This window comes from Pseudorca crassidens, chromosome 3 (assembly GCF_039906515.1).
Source record: "Pseudorca crassidens isolate mPseCra1 chromosome 3, mPseCra1.hap1, whole genome shotgun sequence".
Classification (NCBI taxonomy): domain Eukaryota; kingdom Metazoa; phylum Chordata; class Mammalia; order Artiodactyla; family Delphinidae; genus Pseudorca; species Pseudorca crassidens.
The window spans coordinates 10,350,259-10,362,694 of NC_090298.1; the positions used below are offsets into that span (position 1 = coordinate 10,350,259).

General features: G+C 37.9%; 1 protein-coding gene and 1 pseudogene across 4 annotated transcripts in view; one reads left to right on the top strand and one right to left on the bottom strand.

The window, feature by feature from the left end:
- CTNND2 (catenin delta 2) overlaps positions 1 to 12,436 on the bottom strand; it is a 936,316-nt gene that overhangs the window by 685,371 nt on the left and 238,509 nt on the right. The gene's annotated exons all lie outside the window — the stretch shown is intronic.
- Positions 3,193 to 4,245, top strand: LOC137220629 (sialomucin core protein 24 pseudogene; annotated as a pseudogene).

A 12,436-nucleotide genomic window follows, 5' to 3' on the forward strand; every position in this document is an offset into this window, starting at 1 on the left:
CTATTTGATTTCCGCTGGAAAAATAGCCCAGATGCACAGACTGCTGTTCCTGAGAACCCATGCTGCGGGGAATCCAACCCCAGCTCTCCCTACAGTACTTCTAGGTCCCCAGTCACCTGGCTCCTCCTCTCCATCCATCACTCTGACCACTGTGGTCTGGCTTCCTCGTGAACTCCTCTGCGGACTGAGCTCTCACACCAACCTTCTGCTCATCAGTGATGATCTCACTTCACCTCTCCTGTAAGTCTGAAATCCTCTTCCGCTGGTTTCCAGGACACCTCACTCTCCTAGTGTTTTTCTATATGATTTTTCCCCTTTCCCACTATACTTTCTGGGTTTCTCTGTCTGTCCCAGAACTGGTGGTGACTCGGGATGCTGCTTTAGGACCTGTGCTAACTCTACACCCTGTCCCTTGACAATCTCTTCTCACGTGTTTTCCATCACTAGCAGCTGGCTTGATGAGGCCTGCGTTCTACACATCCATCCAATCTTGCTCCTGATTTGGAGCCTATATATCTGGTTGTTTATTTGCCTATTTCCTTAGAAGTCCAGGTTTCTGCCTTTGCCACCTGGATAAAATATGGTTGTGGTCACAAATAGGCATAGGAAAAGGGGCAGGCATGCTTGGCTACATCTTACTTAACTTTGAGATCTTAGCCTAGATATTGTTTTCTCTGGGAAGCCTTCTATAAGTGCCAAATCTGGATTAAGTGCCCTTCTTATTCAAAACAGCCTGAATTTCTATCACACTTAACACACTGTATTATAATTTCTTACACAATTTTTTTGTCTCTCTCAGTTGACTGTAAACTGGCCCCATGAGGACAGAGAAAGTGCTGATTTTTTTCCACACTGTATTTGCAACATTACACAGGGCACACAGCAGGTGCTCATGTTACTGAGATGAACTGAACTGGATGGAATTAGATTCTTCCTGGGTTTTCTCTCCATACAGAGGCCACCAAGGCCAGGCAGTTTTTTCCTGCCCTGTTAATCCCCATGCCTCAGCTCTCATTTTTTAGGGATGGTTGCACAGACATCTGCTTCAAAAGCCCCTTTCTCCAAGCTTATCGACTCTTGCTAACTGATGCCAATGAAGACCCATCCATTTCTCAACGAGGAATCAACAGACCCATCTGGGTTCAGCTTTACACCTTGCTACACTTTGGAAAGTCCTTCCCATGATGATTTCTTCCAAGTTTATTTAGATTTACTTAGCATGCTCAAATCTTTAATCAATTTGGGATGTAAGGCGATATATATATATATATATATATATATATATATATATATAGTTCTTTTTCCAGTTGGTTAGTTATCCTAGCACTGTTTATCAAACTCTTTAAATATTCTCCCGTGATCTAACGTTTCAGCTCTACCAAACAGTAAAATCTCCTAGGGCGTGGAGAAGAGTGTGGACTCTAGGGCCAGCTTCTCAGATCCAACCCCACACTGACACTCACTAGTCCTCGGGCAGGTCACTTAACCTCCCTGTGCCTCTGTAATTCAGGGGTAACAACAATAGTATCTTTCAGTGTTGTGATTAATTTACATGTAAACTGCTCAAAAGAGTACTGATACAGAGTAGATCTTTAATTCCTCCTGTAGATTATTACTGTCATCTGTTTAGATACTTCATCTTCAGCTCTGTTCACCCGCTCATCTTTGAGCCTGTGCCACACTGTTCTACCTGCTGTAGAAAGAGAACACAGTTCCCTGTCTAGAATAATCTCCCTGAGTCATTGCCCCTTTCCCTCCTTCCCTTATTTAAAAAAAAAAATCACTTTTCTACTCTTGTACAATTATTTCTTTAGTAAAACACTTTCCCCCTCAAATATTAATAACAGTCAACTTTTACTTGCAAATTGCTTTCCATGGGTCAGGCACTGGGTCAAAGGCTTTATTGACATGAATCATCAAATTTAATCTTATGAGATATACTTCATCATTATATTGACTTTACAGATTAGGAGAACAATCATTGGAACCATTAAGGAAGGAACCCAAGCTGTCTGATTCTAGAACTTGTGCCGTGTATGACTACAGGGCATCACTTCCATTATAAAAACTCTTGTTGAGACTGGGATCAGATTTGGATGAAATCTCTAGATTTATTTGGGAAGGACTGACAGTGTTGAATGCTAAGTCTTCCTATTCAGTATTATGATTATTTTTTATCCAATTACTTATTTATGTTCTTCAGTAAAGTTTTATATTGTCAATAGAAGTAATATTTACAGAGTACTGACCACACTGTAGACATTGTTTAAATGCTTTGCAAATATTAACTACTTTAATTCTCACCGTGACCCTATGGTGTTGGCCTTGTTATTATTTCCATTTCACAGATAGGGAACCGAAGCACAGAGATGGCTCTTCACATTAAATGACTTCGTATCACATAGCCAGTGAGTGACAAAGCTGGTATTTTTGTTACACTCTCTTGGCTCCAGAACCCATGACTTTGGCTACTAAGCTCTCAGATTTACCTCTCAAATCATGGGTAAAGTACTATATTTCTATCTGTTCATATATATATATATATACACACACATATATATATATATATATTTTTTTTTTTTTTTTTTTTTTTGCGGTACGCGGGCCTCTCACTGCTGTGGCCTCTCCCGTTGCGGAGCACAGGCTCCAGACGCGCAGGCTTAGCGGCCACGGCCCACGGGCCCAGTCGCTTCGCGGTATGCGGGATCCTCCCGGACCGGGGCACGAAGAACCCGTGTCTGCTGCATCGGCAGGCGGACTCTCAACCACTGCGCCACCAGGGAAGCCCTGTTCATGTATTATTGATATTTACCAGTGAAACTTTTCTCAATCTATTTTTATCTTGTTATTGCTAGTCTACAGGAAAGCATTGTTTTTTGTATATTTTCTTGCTAACCTGTTGAAGCTATAAATTCCAACGATTATCAGTTGATTATCTTGGGTTATTCAGGGAAGTCATCAAAATAAAGCTAGGTTTTGTTCCTCGATATGCAAAATGCATCATTTCTATGCTTTTAAAAAACTGTTTGGGTTAGCACCTCCCCCAAATTTTAAATGAATAATTTTGCATTAGACATCCTATTCCACTTTAGGGGTAAGGCCTCTAGTTTTCCTCTAGTAAAAGAACTTCTGAGGGACGGACGCAACCTTGGGTGTCCCAGCCTTCGCTCGAAGGCCAGCGCATCGGCCGCGATGCCCGGGCTCCGGCGACCGCGGCTTTCGGCCACCGGCTGTCTGGCAGCGCTCTGCGGGATGAGCGCGGCTCACACCACCACCCTGGCCGCGAGCGCGACTACACTCGCGGCTTTACCGACTATCGCCAGCACAGCCTCGGCGCCGCCGCCGCCGCCGCTCCCGCCGGGCACCACTCCAGCCCCAGAAATCTGTGAGAGCCGCAGCACGGTGTTTCCTGTTTTGATGCTAACGCTACCCGTTTGGGGTCAGAATGCAAAGGTAAAAGCTACTGTTCAGATAATCCCACAGTTCGTGATGGCAAGGGGGTGAACAGCACAGAATTCTGTCCTGGGCTCCCTGCCACACCACTGCCAACCAATTCTGCAGCGAAAACCACAACTCCGCCTTCCCCGTCTACAGCCTGCACCACGGCTACTACATCAGGTACAACGGATACCACTTCAACTCCGGCTTCACAACCTGTGCGCAAGTCTACCTTTGGGCCAGCCAGTTTCGTTGAAGGAACTGTCCTTGTCTTGGGTGTGCAGGCTGTAATTTTCTTTCTCTATAAATTCCGCAAATCGAAAGATCGAAACTACCGCGCTCTGTAAACAGACCCGCTAAATTAACACGGACTGGTGTGTAACTCACTGAAACCAAAATATTCTCTTCCAAGATGTGCCACATGGGAGACGCTATTCTAGGATCTTTAATTTTTCAGAGGATGCATATAGGAGCATCGCCCTTGAAGAGAAACCAGTTAAATCTATTTGCTCAACGGGAATATTTAAAATATTCTGCATGAATGCTTGTGGCTGTCTTCTTTTATTTTAAATGGCTGCTGCTGTGTGATTAAGTTCTCTCTTCTTGACATGCCAAATGTAACTCTATAAGTGATGGAAAACATTGTCCTGCGCAGACGACCTCGTGACTCTCTTAGCAATTCAAATGTAGTCATTTTAAAGCCTGAAAGCTGCATTTTTTCATGCTAACTTGGGATGTAGTTTAGTGACCAGAATTGAGAAAAATGTGCCAAATGAGCAGCAATCAGGTGGATTTGGGGCTATAATTGCAAAAAGTGGAATAAATTTATAAATTTAGTATCCTTAGAGTGGAATTTTGTGCTTGATAAGTTATTTTTTCTACATTAGAAAAAAGATGCCACACAAAGAATTACATTCCAGATTTAAAGAAATGAAGGGAAAGTATACAAAACATTAAAGTGTAGCAGGCTATTGTTGATACTTGTAAAGCACCTTATATCATTGAGAAAATAAAGAACAGTGCCTTAAAAGACAGACTGAAAGGTAGACTGTAACTTAAAATGTTGGTGATTTGTTCTTTCACATTAATGAAGGGAAAGGTTGGACTGAGGATGTAACTGTTGATGTGAGCAGTAGTAAACCTGCTTTTAGATACCATAATGTTACTATTTAATTGAAAACTTACCTACTTTATCTCAAGCCTGAGTAACTTAAAGGATGTTACACAAAGTCAAAAGCGTTGATATACTGAACCTCCCAACATTTTGCTTATGGCTGTTAAAAAGTATAAAGTTGATTTAATTATATTTTCCTTTGTACTTCAAAAACTTATCCTAACACTGTTGTACCTTAAAAGGATTTCCACCAAGCTTTCTGGAAAAGTAACTTCTATAAGGCAAGAAAGAAAGAAGTTGTTTTAGAATCATTTATTAACTCTTTAAATAAGACAATCGTTTTAAGATAGCAAATGTGAGCAGTGTAATTTCAGAAAAAAATTTAGTTGATCAGATTACTGTAGATTTTTAATGATGATTGCCCTGGATAAATAGATTGTACTTTTTCTTTCTCCTTTTCCACCCTTCCTTCTTCTTAGTTTCAATTCCTGTAGTATGATAAGCATGCATACTTTTATTTTTTTAGTTTCCTTATGAAGCACTAGTTTTTTCAGGTTTAGAGGGATACTTCTTCCCTGCCTTTGACACATTGCATTAGTTCAGAGGCTTAAATCAGTTTAAAATGAGCTTTTGCTTTTCTAGGTCATTAAGGTTTTTTGTTTTAGTTTCTCTAGCCTATAGCAGCTGTGTTTAGCACTTGGTTTTCAGTATTTTATAGTAAGAAATGACAAGTTGCTTTGGTCCATTTCTGAAGCCAAAATTCCTTACATTTAGATAATAAAAGGTTCTTAAAATGAAGATTTACTGTTTCTTCTTTACTTGCTGGTACAGCTAAAGTTTGTTTTACTTGCACACTGGTATATATACCTAATGTTTTCAAGTGCCTTAATTGTTTAAAATCTCTGGCTTCAAAGGTTTTTGGGGAAAGGTAGGCTTACCTCACATTTTTGTTTCCCTCAGTAGTAATATTTTTGGTACTGCACAACAAATTTTATTATAGTGCCATGGCTATTAGTTTTTAGTGAGTACTTTAAGATACAAGATTCAGTTGAAAATATACACAATTTCCATTCTCCCAAAGTGGTAAAAATTAGCTACAATGTTATAATTGTCATTTACCTAGACAGGAATACCTTGCCACACATTAATGTTAACACTATAGCTATTTTTGTGAAAATATAGCTGATGAAGCCTCTCATCTTCTGTAATTTTGAATACTGCTCTAACAGAATGATAATATGGAATTGGATTTTACAAAAAGAGCTCTTACAACAGAACTCACAGCCTTTTCCCCTCTTCCTTTAGCTGTTTAGTATCTTGAGCCATTAATAATTTGGGGGTTCTTTTTAATCCCGAAGGTATATAGAAACCTTTGCAGATTTTTCATCTGATTTGTTCAGGTAGACTGTAGTTCTATTAAAATCCCTTATTTTACCTTACAGATATTTGTTGCACAGACACTGCTGTATTTAGAAATTTCTATTTCAGTTCATTAAAAACTCCAAAACCAATCTGTATCATGTACCAAACTGATTTAAAATAAACGTACATGTTTTTTGGATTAAAAAATAAAAAAGAACTTCTACTATTTTTTTTTTAAGACAGGTACTGTCTAACCTATTAAAAAAACCAATAATATTGAGATTCTTACATTCAGTCAGTGACTATCATTTCCTGGATTTTTCATTATTATAGGGTACCAAAGCTCTCCCACATCCTACAAAATAGGGCTATATATTCGATGGAAAAGAAAGCTATGTATCACCCAGGAGACCTCTGATTTCCATAATATGGATAGATAACAACTGGCATTTGTAAATACAGAGGAAAGGCAAGAGGAGAAATTTATTCCTCATTCTTGTCGTCATTAATCCTTCTGAGTTAATTTAAAAATCATTCTATAATAAATTATATTTAGAGGTAATTTTTAAGGAAGGCATTCATTGTTCGGCCCAAGGTTATGTGTTTTTGATTGAAAGAAATCACAATCCAAATGGCAGAAGCCTTTGCCTATACTGAATGATTATTTTCACTCAGGGCTTAGGAATCAAATTAGATCAATCCAAATGCACTAGAAGCAGCCGGAAGCAGCTCTCACACATTTCATATATGGTTACCTGGGAAGTAAACACTACACACACTTGTGGTTTCAGTCACTGAAACGGTTACAGAACTTAGACAGAGTTCCACAAAATGTGAACACCTATAAATTGGCACAAGACTGAACTGCAGCCAAAGAAGACTGGCAGGTGAAGCAAGACAAATCTGAACTTTTAAAATCTATATTTATATTCTTTTCCTGTTTTAATCCATATGCACCTTATGCAGAAATATAACCAAGAAGTGGTTTTACCTCTCTGCTGTTTCCTTAATTCTGTTTGCAATGTCACCCTTTGCAGTGGTCGTACAAAACTCAACTAAGTAAGAGCAGTGTAGGTCTTAGGAGATTTTCCTTCGAAGCTTGCTTTATAAAACCTCTACCTCTGATTAACCCCACGTCTCTGCTTCTATCCTTTCTGCTGAATGCTGCCAGAGAAAAGTGCCATACCAACATGGACTAGAGCCACTGTACAACCCCATTTTCGTCCTCAGAGCATCTGTTAAAGGTTCTTTGTGTTCTGGATTCTCTGTCCCAGTCACCACAGAGGTTACCTCAAACCTATATCATGCTGTCTCCCCCAATGAACTCACCAGCTCTCCATCTCAAGAGGTAACTTTTGTTCTTACTGACCTATGAGCCACAGAAACCTACAGATAGGAAAGCCTTTAACCTGTCCTACACAGATGAGCTTTAAAGCAGAGCCCCATAAGATAGACATTTAACACCTTTTAATTTAACTATACAAACTCAATAAGAGTGACAAAAAGAAGTGAATGATAAAATTATTGCATTCCAACAATTCTGAGATGCACACTTTTCATTTCTTAACATCTCTGAAATAAGAATGCATCTTCCAGCCAGTAGTTTCTTACAATCACTTTCAGCCAGATGGTGGTCATGACACTGTTCTCAAGTCCTGCCACAGGTGGGAACTTGGGCCTGCTGTGTTTCATTCAAAAACCACTTGAAGGACTTTGAGGAAGAAATATCAGTTCTGACTATTATCTGAAAACCTTCCAGGAACATATTCTGGTGAGATCAAGAAAAGAAAACTTGCAGGATGTGCCACAAGAGCTGGAAAGACAATCACAGAGGCAACCGTGAAACCCTTCTTAAAAAGGTTCTGTACTCTCACCACTTTTAGTGTCACTGAGGATGGCTGTGCATGGAAAACTAAGATGCTGATGACAGAGCATCAAAAGTGAATCATAAGAGAGACTGTGGAAAAGTTTTGGGAATACTTCAACTTATGGAGCTTGTACTTTCATTTTTAAGAATGTACAATAATATATGATAACAAAAAATCTATATCTAGATGAATCTAAAAGAGCTTTTCCAATAGGAATGAAACGAAATTTTAAGTAAAAAAAAAACCCTTGTGTCCCAGTTTGCATCCTAATTTTCTTTCTCTTTCTCTCCTTCTCCTTCCTTCCTTCCTTTCTTCCTTCCTCCCTCCCGCCCTTCCTTCTCTCTCTCTCTCCCTTTCCTCCTCCCCCCTCCCCTTCCTTTACTCTGCTGTTTCTTTTTTTCTTCCCTCCTTTTCTTCCTTTCTTCCCTTTTCCTTTCTCTCTTAGTTGTATATAAAATAATGGTGCATATTTAAAGTGTCTCAGATTTTATGAAATTTGGCAATAATTTAAATAGTGCTAGTGATTCTGACAATTAGTCACACAATTAGTGACAATGAATCTGAAGATGATAATACAAAAAGCAATTTTCCAATTAATATGTTTTTATAAGTACATTTTAAATGGCATACTAATCAAAATATACTTTTAAAGTATTTCTGATAATCCTATTGAACTTAAAATTCAAATACTCACCAAGTTAATGCTTTATATTTTATTTTATTTATTGTTATTATTTTTTGTGGTACACGGGTCCCTCAGTGTTGTGGGCTCTCCCGTTGAGGAGCACAGGCTCCGGCCGCGCAGGCTCAGCGGCCATGGCTCATGGTCCCAGCCGCCGTGGGATCTTCCTGGACCGGGGCACGAACCTGTGTCCCCTGCATCGGCAGGTGGACTCTCAACCACTGCGCCACCAGGGAAGCCTCAATGCTTTATATTTTAAATGACATAAATACCTGGGTTGTTTCTTATTCACTCCATGACTTTTGCCATATAGATGTTTATAATCTTCAAAGTAGCTGAAAATCTTCTCCAAACCATCGTCCAAGAGAATGTTATTTTATTATTCAAGTAATTTTTTTCTTTTTTAAAAAATTGCTGCATTCATCTTTTTTATTTGCTAGTTAACATAACAAACATATTCTGAATGTCCATATCCACAAGTTACAATAAACTTTCAAGTTTTATAAAGAAGATGAAACTGGCATTATTATATCTTTGTCACCAAATGAGAATAACACATACTTCCTGAAAATAACTTGTATGTATGAGTGTTCATATTGACACACGAGCTTTGTTCAACAAACCTTTCACAGATAACAAGGAATATAATCACTGCAGAGGTCAAGAACAAGAGCAAAAAGAAGAAAGAAAGAAACATGCATTAAGGAAAGCCTGTCTGAACATCAGGTATTTTACAGTATGGCGGTGGTGCATTCTGAGTTCATCGGCTGTTCTGCAGTGGATCAGGAGTGAAGTCAAATCACTGACAACCAACAAATAAAAAGAATCCATTACCAGAAAGCTCTTACTTCCTGTCTCCCTGTGCTATGCTGAATTGCTGTATTCAGTGGGAAACTCACTAAACCGAAAAAACCTGACATCCCTCATCGTTGTCAAGGCCCTAAAAACATTACAGTCAACATCTTGAAGTCACTTAAGCCCTCTGGCTCTGTGCACTCTGCTCTCAAGCTCTCCATAAATGACGGTTGCTTCCTAATGGGAGGAAGTGACACATTAGTGAATTACAAGTTTACACTGTGCTATATGAATACATTTCCTGAGAATTAGCATTATTGGCTGCTAAGATGTGTTTTGAAAAGAGGTACGGAATTTAGAATTTTCTAAATTGAAGTCCTTCAATTGCAGTAAAATTGTAATAAAAATTACAATATTTTTTAATAAAAAGAAGTCACATTTTTATCTAGTTTACAAAGAATAAGTGAAAAGAATGTATAGATCTACAATGATTTCAATATTATCATTACATGGTGAGTATAACTAGATAGCATTTTAGAATCATTTCACATTTTCATAAAAAGTTAAAAAATTCATTTTGGTAGGTTGTGCACAATTGGTAGGCTCTTTTCTCGCAAAGGTTCTTAATGTAGTATATGCTCTTCGAATGAGTCACTAAGTCCTATAGAGGAGTAAGTGGAGACTCTAGACTTCCAGGCATCATTCTTCTCTTTGTCTAGTGCATCACAGCTTCCCAGTCTCAGCAGGTCCATTAAAGCAGGAGCACCAGCTCATAAATGTCTCTACAGATAGAATTGGAACAGGGACCATGGGAATAAGGACTCATGATACCTGTTCAGTGGGTTCTCTCTACCCAGCTGTAACGAACCTTCCAGAACATCAAGCTTAGGAGATGTGATGGCCAAATGCATCACTTCCTGAATTCAGGCTTGATGTTTTTGTGCTTTTTTTCCTCTCTCTCTCTGATGTTTGTTTCTTCTCATTGCCATTCTGAAATAATGGCTGCCTCACTCTATAATTTTGACATTGTGCTGCAGTTTCAACTCTCACCCTAGGGTTTGGTCTTACTAGAACTGAACTAAATTGTTCAGTTCCTTGAATGCATCATACTTTGTTTTCTTTGGGGGCCTTTCCCCAGGTCCTCTTGCTAGAAACAGTGCTCTTGTAGGTATTAGCTTGAGTCATATGGATTTGCCATTTCTGTAGGTCAAAAGTAGCGGAATCTCAGCAATACTGCAAGGTTGTAAGGTTTACCCTAATATTCTCTCTTCAAGTTTCAATTTAAAAGTCCTTCCCTCCAGGGCATTTCCCCAGTCTGCTTCTTTTAACCTTATGTAAGCATTTGGCACAGGTCTAAATTTTTGTAATTCCTTATTCAGTTGTTTGACTTGAACATTAACTGTGAGATCTTTGAAGTCATGAGCCATATTCTATTAGACATCATTGTTATCCTTAATGCCTGGGAACATTTTATTGAATATGGTAGGTAATACTTTGTGTAAAATAAATGTTGAGGAATAAATGCTATTAATAGATCCATTTAGTGAACAAATTCATTCAAAACAAAAGGAGCCTTGAAGCCCAAGACAGTACCTTTTCTTAGATTTGACAACACTCAGCCCAATGTCCAGTTCAATTATTTTTTCTTGAATGAACAGGTGAATTATTTGCCTTAAGCAGTGGACATTTATGTTTGCTGATATATCATTTATACAAACAGTTGTGAGGCAGGATCATTTCTGATAGTTGCTCTATGAATGCACCCATCTATATCTAGCGTAATTCCTAGAATTTAGTGTAATTCCCATCTGAAATGGGCTTGGAAGCCTGGTAGGATTCAAATGAGAGGAAATAAATTAGAAAATTTTAAAAGTCAGACAAGGGGGCATTCAAAAGTATTTTTCTCATTTCTTTGTTTTTTCCAGGTCAAACTCAATTTCTTAAAGTAGTTATTTATCTTCTTGAAAATATGAGATAACATATGCCTAAAGTGAAATGCACAGATCTTAAGTATATAATTTGATAAGTTGCTAAATACATACAACCAGATAATTCACACTTGAGTCAAGACACAGAACATTTCTATCACATCTAAAAGTACCTTCATGTTCTTTTTATTCATGCCTCAGCCACTATGTGATTTCTGTCACCAGAGAGTAGTTTTGCTTGTTCTTGAACTTTATATAAACAGAATCATAAATAAATTGTGTTCAGGGTCTTTTGCTCAGCAAAATGATTTTTGAGGTTTCATCCATGTTGTTGTATGTTTCAGAAGTGTGTATACATACATATACATACATACATGCATGTATCATTGATGAGCAATATTCCATTCTATGGCTCTACCACAATATGCTTATCATCACAGACATTTGGGTTGTTTTCACCTTGGGGCTATTATTAATAAAGCTACCATGACATTCTGGTACAAATCTCTTTTCAGACAAACGTTTCCATTTCTCTTGGGTAAATATCTAGAAGTAGAATGCTGTGTCATATGCTTGATGTATGATTAAATTTATAACAAACTACCAGAATTTTCTCCAGAATGATTATATCACTTTATACTCCCACTAGTAATATATGAAAAGTCCAGTTGCTGAATTATCCTTGTTATAAGGGAATATTTTTACAATCTTGACCTAGGGAAGAATATTTTAGAGAGACTAGGAAAGCTCTAAATATAAACTTTTAAAAGGTCAATTTAGATTTCATTAATTTAAAAAAATCTGCACACAGGAAACCGCAAAGATATTGCAAGTTTTGTCCAGACCACTGCAATAAAGCAAATATCGTAATAAAGTGAGTCACACAAATTTATTTGGTTTCCCAGTGCATATAATAGTTACATTTATACTATACTGTGGTCTATTAAGTGTGCTATAGCATTATGTCTAAAAAATGCACATCTCTTAATTAAAAATACTTTATTGCTAAAACATGCTAACCATCATCTGAGCCTTTAGCAAATCATAATATTTTTGCAATAGTAACATCAAAACTCACTGATCACAGATCACCATAACAAATATAATAATGATGAAAAAGTTTGAAGTATTGCAGAAATTACCAAAATGTGACACAAAGACATGAAGTGTGTCAATGCTGTTGGAAAAACGGCACCAACAGACTTGCTCAATGCAAGGTTGCCACAAACCTTCAATTTGTAAAAAGTTC